Source organism: Musca autumnalis, unplaced genomic scaffold (assembly GCF_047663935.1).
Source record: "Musca autumnalis isolate F117 unplaced genomic scaffold, ASM4766393v1 scaffold_1, whole genome shotgun sequence".
NCBI lineage: Eukaryota > Metazoa > Arthropoda > Insecta > Diptera > Muscidae > Musca > Musca autumnalis.
Genome location: NW_027411644.1, coordinates 45,727,477 through 45,735,978, shown reverse-complemented (window position 1 = coordinate 45,735,978; position 8,502 = coordinate 45,727,477).

The following is an 8,502-nucleotide window of genomic DNA, read 5'->3' as shown; positions in this document are numbered from 1 at the left end:
CAAATGTTCTGTAATGGGCCAGCTAAGTAAGTAAGTCCGTCCGTCCGTCCGTCTGTCCCTTATAAATTGTAATCAAACTCCAGGCCGCAATTATGGACCGATCGTCGGGTTCAGACCAGAATAGATCTCTATATTTGTTGGAGATGATCGTGAAATATTTAGCGGGTGAAATGGACCAAAAACATAATTTTTATCCAATTTTGTAGCGGCTCTGTAGGTCGCAATAATAGTCTGATCAAATAAGGTAAGTGTATATGACAAAGAAGAAGCTTGCAATTTGAGATGACGATCAGATAATATTTAGAGGGTTAAATGGGCCACAACTTTTGTGTGAAAGTTGTGAAAATTTTTAATATACAGCTTATATCTTTGTTCCTGAAGGCCACCTTCCTCCCTCGTGAGTTATATTTGGAAGACGATCTCGTGACCTTTCCATTGATGTCAATTATGTTGATGTACGTGATCACATAACAGAGTTACAGCCTAATATATCCAGTTTTTTGTAAAACACGCTAGAGGTCGGAATTATAGCTCAGTAGTCACGAAATTTTGCACGAGGTAAGAGTTTAGGTTGAAGAAAATGCCTATAACTTTGCAGAATCATCTAATATTTTTTAGAGGGTGACATAGATCATTACTTTTGTATGAAAAATATAGAAATTTTACTTTTGGTCCATATTTTAACTCCTGGAGGGCATATACCGGCAAAGTAGCCTACATATAGAATAATAACTACTGGCCTTTTCCCTGATGCAAATCGCAATAATGTGTCTGTTACATAACGGACCTACTGCCTAATATATAATGCATTTTTGGGTAGAGAACCACAATTTCCTCCCATACTACATGGGATTGTCTCTATCATGACAGAGAAATTTTCAGTTCAGTTGTCCAATTGGATTTTTTATACAAATATTGCAACTTGGGGTCGCCTCGCCAGCTATTTTATACCTCAGGATTTAGGGTAAAGAAAACAAAATACGAACCCAAGTATGTGTGGACGAAATTTGTTTCAGACAATTTGGAGTCTATTTAGCCCTGTCCATTCATCTGTCTCTCTTAATGTCTCGCTGGCTGGTTCGCACGATAACTCTCGAACGGAACAACCGATTAGAACCAAATTTTATACATCGTAATATTTTGCCCAAAATTTGTTTAAGTTCGAATGTAGGCTATGTCGGTCCCCCAAAAAAAGTTCAAAATTGTTTTCGAAAAATTGTCTGAACGATAACTGGCGAAGTGAGCAATCGATTTGCTCCAAACTTTCCACATATTATAATTTCTTCCAGATATAGATCGGATAAGACTATATCGGTCCACACCTTAGGGTACCTCCGACACAAAATTCGGAAAAGGGAAATTTAAGAGTCCTCTCGAATCGTTTTGAAGTTTTTTCAGCAGATTGTACTTGGCCGCAAATCCGCAAGATAACTCTCAAGGGGATTTTCTGATTGGTCGAAACTTTACACATCGTATTATTTCATCCAGTCATGTGTCAGGTTGGAATATGGACTATATCGGTCCGTCCTTCGAGTACCTCCCACACAAAATTTGGGAAAAGTGCAGTTTGACGACCCGTATCGGATCTATTTGATTATTATCATTTTTTTTGAAGAAGGTTCTTTTCACTGTCCCTTTTCCGGGGTAAGTCATACTTCCTGAGATAATTATCCAGAAGTTCCAAAACCCCTGCCGGCTCCAACTAAAATTACAAACCTGAAAAAATAATTCTCAAACTTTTCCAAAACTCAGAAGTTAGCTTACTAAAATTGATTTGGCATAGCCCCATATTACGATACCTACAGATTCCACGTTTTTTGAAGCAAACTCGTGTTTCAAAATAAATTAATTTTTGTACGGCAGAGGCTGAGGGTATATCACCGTTAGTGCAGCTGACTTATACTATCTTCTGTGGTGTGTAATTGAATATGAATAATTTTGGGATTTATAAATTTGTGAAGACCAAGTTGATGGTGTATAACGAGTGGTTTTGTCTAAGGCTGAGGTAAGCTCAGTCGTCTCCAGGGTCAACTCAAGGACCCACAAACCTTAAGTGATAACACGAGTTGTATAAGTTTCAATTCTTTATTTAACTCCTTGGTGTTATTAAGTAGAATAGTATGTAAGTGGAATTTCAGATATAGTTGGATATTTCAGATATTCTATATTTTAGAATATTATGGTTGGGTATCAGATATTTATATGTATATATAAGATGGTACAAATCCGGTGGAAAATCGGACCCTCGGTTCTTCTAATTCGGTGTACGGGTGCGTTCGGGGAATTTACACAGGCCTTGTTGAATATTCTGGTGCTGTAAGCGTACTGACAGTGAGCTGGTAGGATATCACAAGCTGCTGATTATGAACACGGCGATGGCTGAAAGCGAGTAGCTGGCCGCGAACGTTAGTGGTGCGGCAAACTGAATGTGGACGAGCAGCAGCCTACGAGCGTTGAGCGAGTACCTGGCCACAAGCGTTGTCAAATCGGGGCAGCGAGCGGGTGGCTGGCTGCGGAAGGCAAGCGGGTTGTCGACTGCGCACGGCAAGCTGACTGCGAGCGGCGGGCTAGCTGCGGACGGTGGGCTGGCAGCAAGCGTTCGGCGGCAGACTGGTCACAAGCGGGCTGGCTGCGGACGGCAATTTGACTGCGGACGACAGGCCGGCTGCGAGCGTTGGGCGGTAAGCTAACTGCGAGCTAGTTCGGCGGCAGACTGGTCACAAGCGGGCTGGCTGTGGACGGCAAGCGGACTGCGGACGGTGAGCTGGCAGCAAGCGTTCGGCGGCAGACTGGTCACAAGCGGGCTGGCTGTGGACGGCAAGCGGACTGCGGACGGTGAGCTGGCAGCAAACGTTCGGCGGCAGACTGGTGACAAGCGGGCTGGCTGCGGACGGCAAGCTGACTGCGGACGACAGGCCGGCGGTAAGCTGACTGCGAGCGGCGGGTTAGCTGCGGACGGTAGGCTGGCAGCAGAAGCTGGGCTGCAGGCTAGTCACAAGCGGGCTGGTTGCGGACGGTGAGCTGACTGCAGACGACAGCGGGCGGTGAGCTGGCAGCAAGCGTTCGGCGGCAGACTGGTCACAAGCGAGTAGCTGATTGCAAGCGTTGGGGCGGTGAGAGGGGTACTAGATTCGGTCAGGAGCTGGCAACGAGCGGGTGAGCTGGCAACGAGCGGGAGAGCTGGCAACGAGCGGGTGAGCTGGCAGCAAGCGTTCGGCGGCAGACTGGTCACAAGCGAGTAGCTGATTGCAAGCGTTGGGGCGGTGAGAGGGGTACTAGATTCGGTCAGGAGCTGGCAACGAGCGGGTGAGCTGGCAACGAGCGGGAGAGCTGGTAACGAGCGGGTGAGCTGGCAACGAGCGGGAGAGCTGGCAACGAGCGGGTGAGCTGGCAAAGAGCGGGTGAGCTGGCAAAAAGCAGGTAACTGGCTGTAAATAGCTGGCTACGGTTATGGAGCTGGCTAAGAGCAGGGGAGCTGGCAAAGAGCAGGTAGCTGGCTATAAATAGCTGGCCACGGTTATTATAGAGCTGGCTAAGAGCAGGGGAGCTGGCAAAGAGCAGGTAGCTGGCTATAAATAGCTGGCCACGGTTATTATAGAGCTGGCTAAGAGCAGGGGAGCTGGCAAAGAGCAGGTAGCTGGCTATAAATAGCTGGCCACGGTTATTATAGAGCTGGCTAAGAGCAGGGGAGCTGGCAAAGAGCAGGTAGCTGGCTATAAATAGCTGGCCACGGTTATTATGGAGCTGGCTAAGAGCAGGGGAGCTGGCAAAGAGCAGGTAGCTGGCTATACAATTAGCTGGCCACAGTAGCTGGCTATGAATAGCTGGCTACGGGGTCGGATGACTTAAGATCACTAACAGGCAACTGGGATTGCGGACAAGCCACACATCACTATGCTTGTTTCACGGTAAAGTCTCTCGACCCACTCTATGATGGAAAACTGAACATCTTATATATATGCGGTTACAGAGTGAATGAGAAGTACATGTGCCGCGAGATGTCAATAAACACACCAGAATCAATATTGCCATTATGGCTGTAGTACGAATGGTGGTGTTAAATTACAATTCGTTGTTAAGCCAAGTGATGTGTGGTGTGTGTTTGTGTGTTGTTGCCTTTGACTCAAACGTATGCTAGGGTGGGCAGTGTTGACAAATTAATAAATGCTTATGCTTGTTGTTGTCAGTACGAGTGGGGAATATTGTGTGTGGTTTTGTGTGTAGTACCACGAACGAATTGAATATTAGGATGGGTAGTGGCGATGGAGATAAAACCCCAATTGGTTTTATTTCGTAATTACTATTGTAAATCACTATTGATATTACTGTTATTATATTATATTGGTATTATTATATTATACTGCTAACATTTTATTATATTATTATATTTTATTGGTATTATTAGATTATACGGGTAACATTTTATTATATTATTTTGTAAATGTTATATTAATATTGTATTATATAGTTATTATATGATATTATATATTGATAAGAAGGAGTTGTTGCTGGTTATAGTAAAAAAAGAAAAACGGGCGTATAGGTAGGTGGATTGATTGTAACGGTCACGTTACAACTCCCCCCCACTTAGGGAAAAAAAGAAAAAGAAAAGAAAAAAAAGGAATTTTCCCATCAATTATTTTGGAATACCGAATTGTTTATTTTGTTGACTGAGTTTTGGCCTAATGGCCCGCACCACCTATTGGTGAAGTTTACTCCTCATAGAAGAGCTCATGTCAACTTTTTTTTTTGTGTTTTATTATGCCATAGTGAGGTTGGGTTCTAAGGCTGTCCTACAGCTTTGACTTACAAAGTATTTTTTTTATTGTTTTTTTTTTTTTGTTTTTTTGATTGTTTTTTTTTTGGTTTTTTTTTTTTTTTTCTTTTTTTTCCGTGTTATATGGAAAAATTTTTTTTGTATTATTTCTTTTTTTAATATAATTCTAAGGCTGTTCTACAGCTTTGACTTACAAAGTGAATATATATTTTTTTATGATTTTTTTTTCGAATTATTCTTGTCATGGAAGTTTATTTTTATTTTTTTTTCTATAATAATTTTTTTTTTGTTTTTCAATATAATTCTAAGGCTGTTCTACAGCTTGTGTAAGTCATTACGGGAGAAACTAAAAAGTAGATGAGATCCTGCTGTTCTACAGCTTTGAAAAAAAAATCTAATATTACTGTCCTACAGTTTTGCGAAAGACAAGATAAACAAATGGACCTAAGAGTTACGTCCCGGACGGTTCCGGGGGTCGTTCTTGTTTAGAAGGGGAACCAACACCGAAACACCTCCACACTGGAGTCGGGCCCTTCCCGATATTAAAAATGTGACCTTTACCGGGGGTCGGTTGGGAAAGTGCATCACGGTTTGATGCCTGCGTCCCCGTGGTCGTAGTATGCGTAGTGAACTCAGCCATCGCGCCATTTCCTGCTCTCGGCTGGGAGCATGACGGAAGGCTGCTGCTGCTGGTCGCCAGTTCGCTACCGCTGGTTGCCTAGCTGCCCAGTTGTTGTTCGGTGGGGGCATTCCACGTTGTTGTTCCAGAGTTGGTGGCCGCCTGTTGGTATCCCGGGAATTTGCGGGTGGTTGACCCGAGGTGCGGGCTCCCTCGTCCAGCGGTGCTAATGCTCCACCCTCCTGAGCTTCCTGTCTACCCATGGAGCCGTTTCGCTGTAGAGAAGGGGGTGGTGGCGGCAATTCCGGACTTTCAATGGCGACCTGCCGCTGGGAAGATGGCCCTGGTGGTGATGACCCCAGACCTTCTATGTTGCCCAGTGGCTGGAGAGATGGTGGTGGCGATTCCGGGCTTTCCATGGCGACCTACCGCTGGGGAGATGGCTCTGTTGTTGATGACTCCTGGCTTGCCATGGCGACCTGCCGCTGGGAAGATGGTGCCTGTTGCGATGACTGCAGACTATTGCCCGTTCCGGCCGATGGTCCATTCCCCAACCGGATCACCCGGTTTGATAGAATTCTTGGTCTGGCTTCGAATGGTGGTGCATATGGCTGTGGTCGTTGAGGGGTTGAGGATACCTTCCGTGGTCTCGTCGATTTGCGCTCCATCCTTGCTGCCAGCTACTGACCGAATGAATTAATGTTGATGAACAACTGACCATGAAACCTCGGATTTAGTTGTGATGTTTGCCTTGTTCTCTTTTCACTCAATCCTTGAGTACCCACTTTCGAGTGTTCTGGTGTCTGGATCTCACGTGTATTATCTCTCTCTCTTTAAGCGGGGCAAATGAAATCACTGAGCATGGGGCGGTCTCCCTCTCGAGCACGGTTTATCTCTTTCCGCAGCGCAGAGAGTGATCGTGGGTGTCAAATGGAGCCGGTTGCGCTGCTGCTTGAAAATTTGATTGAGTGAATTACTGCGTGTGGGGCGGCTTACTTGAGTGGAGTTTGTGAATATGTCTCGATGTGTTTGCCTTGATGTTTGAGTGAGGATTCCTACTCATGTAATTTTGGAGTTTCAGGACGAATGAGAATTTCGTTGCAGAGTGCGTTTTTCCCCAGTTGAGTGAATTACTGCGTGTGGGGCGGCTTACTTGAGTGGAGTTTGTTCACCTTGATGTTTGAGTGAGGATTCCCATTCATGTAATTTTTGGAGTTTCAGGACAAATGAGAATTTTGTTAGGAACGATTATTTTGTCAGGTTTCCTGGCGTTTTGTAATTTAAATGTAGAGGATTTTTTTTATGTGAGGGGGTTTTTTTGGTTTTGGCCGATTTTTTTGATTTTAAGGGGGACGGTTTTGTTTTGGTGCAACACTTCATTGTGACAGTGTTTTCGAGTTATGACAGGGTTTTAGATCCTGTATATTTACCCTTTTTACTTTTCCCATTTTATCTTTCACCTCCAAAATATTCTGGTGTATAATGGAAGAGATAATGTAAGGACCGGAGTATTTGGGCGCAAGTTTCTGATTAAATTTATCCACTGCTGACGAAATTTGTCTTTCCCTTACCCAAACCTTACTTCCAACCGTTGGGGACCACTTTCTGCGCCGGAGGTTGTAATACCGTTGCTGTGTCCGGCTTGCTTTTCCGCTATTCTCCCTCGCGTTTTCCCAAAGTTCTTTGAACATTCGGTTAGTCCTCGGTTGATCTATACAGGGTATAGGTATCGCTTTTGGGAAAATGGGATTGCGGCCGAAAACTATCTCGGCGGGCGAGTATCCGGACGACTCGCTGACCGCGGTATTTATAGCATACGCAATTTCTGGAAGGTGTTGATCCCATAACCTGTGGTCGGAACCCGTATTGTGGGCAATCATTGTTTTTACCACACGATTGGCACGTTCGGTGGGATTTTCATGTGGGGCGTATAAGGCTGTAGTTCGGTGTTCGATGTGATGGGAATCTAGAAAGGATCTCAGAGCATGGCTCATAAACTGGACACCGTTGTCCGTCAGCAGAGTTTTCGGGCATCCAAATTTGTACACGATCCGCTCCTTGAGAGCCTTGACGACGTCCTGAGCCGTGGCGCGTCTGGTCGGTATCAACTCCACCCACCGGCTAAACTTATCTACGAGGACCAGTAACGATGTATTCCCAAGTTTGGATCGAGGGAGAGGTCCCACGAAGTCCGCACACAGGAGTTCCCAAGGGGCGGCGCACTGCATCGTGTGCATGTATCCGTAGGGCGCCTTTTGTTCCACCCTATACTGTGCGCAGGTTGCACAGTTCCGTATGTGTTGTCGAACATCTCGTGACATTCCTGGCCAATAATAATTTTCCTGTATTCTTTTCAGTGTTTTGAATACCCCTAGATGTCCGGCGTGGAGGGAGTCGTGGTTGTCTTGAAGAACGGCGGGGCGCATCTCTGGATGTACGCATTGTTTCCATTCAGCTCGTGGATCGTACGCATTTTTGCGTGGAAAGTGTTTATAGAGATGTCCGTCTATAATTTGCAGATCTGGGCACTTGTGACCATCATCGGTGACCTTCTCCAACATTTTCTTATACCAGTCGGACCGGACAGTGGAAATTGCGAAGCACTCCTCCGTAGCTGGTAACGGGGCTCTGGACAGTGCGTCGGCTACCACGTTAAGGCTGCCTTTCCTATGCTCAATACTGAAGTCGAATTGCTGCAATTCGAGCGCCCATCGTGCTAATCGACCGGAGGGGTTCTGTAGGGAGTGTAACCATTTTAATGAATGATGGTTGGTGATTACCGTAAATCTGTAGCCTTCAAGATAGGGTCTCATTTTCCGTATGCCCCATAGAATTGCGAGGCACTCCTGCTCGGTAGTCGAGTACTTTTTCTCGAGATCGGTTAGGGATCGGCTGGCGTAGGCGATAACGGCTTCATGTTCGGAATGTCGCTGAAAAAGGACCACCCCGAGACCCTCACCACTGGCATCGGTCTGTAGATAGAAGGGGCGGTTGAAGTCCGGACACACTAGGACGGGGGCTTCGGTCAGGATTCGCTTCAGGTTTTCGAATGCTTCGGCTTGCTCAGGACCCCACTCCCACTTTGCTGACTTCTCTGTAGGCGGTT